Source organism: Filicampus tigris, chromosome 22 (genome assembly GCF_054856515.1).
Source record: "Filicampus tigris isolate MCC_2025a chromosome 22, RoL_Ftig_1.0, whole genome shotgun sequence".
Classification (NCBI taxonomy): Eukaryota; Metazoa; Chordata; class Actinopteri; order Syngnathiformes; family Syngnathidae; genus Filicampus; species Filicampus tigris.
The window spans coordinates 899986-900241 of NC_141238.1; the positions used below are offsets into that span (position 1 = coordinate 899986).

The 256-nt window shown below is 49.6% G+C and overlaps 1 protein-coding gene across 1 annotated transcript in view; it reads left to right on the forward strand.

Moving 5' to 3' along the window:
* pphln1 (periphilin 1) overlaps positions 1-256 on the forward strand; it is a 51615-nt gene that overhangs the window by 41897 nt on the left and 9462 nt on the right. The gene's annotated exons all lie outside the window — the stretch shown is intronic.

A 256-nucleotide genomic window follows, 5' to 3' on the forward strand; every position in this document is an offset into this window, starting at 1 on the left:
TGACTTTTATCAGCTCGGCACGGCGGCCATCTTTGTGTGTTGTGGCATGTGTTGTATTGTTGTGATAGTGACTCGCGGGCTCGGGGCCGCCCACGCGGCCGCAAAAGAGTGTCTTTTCCTATGATTTACGACTTTATTGTTGAGCGTGGCAGCTCGATGCGTTTGCTATTCAGCGTCTTACACGGAGATGCCCAGCCTTTTATAAAAAGGGAAATTGGATCGGCTTTTGTGTGGCCATTTCTCTTATTTCCCCAAC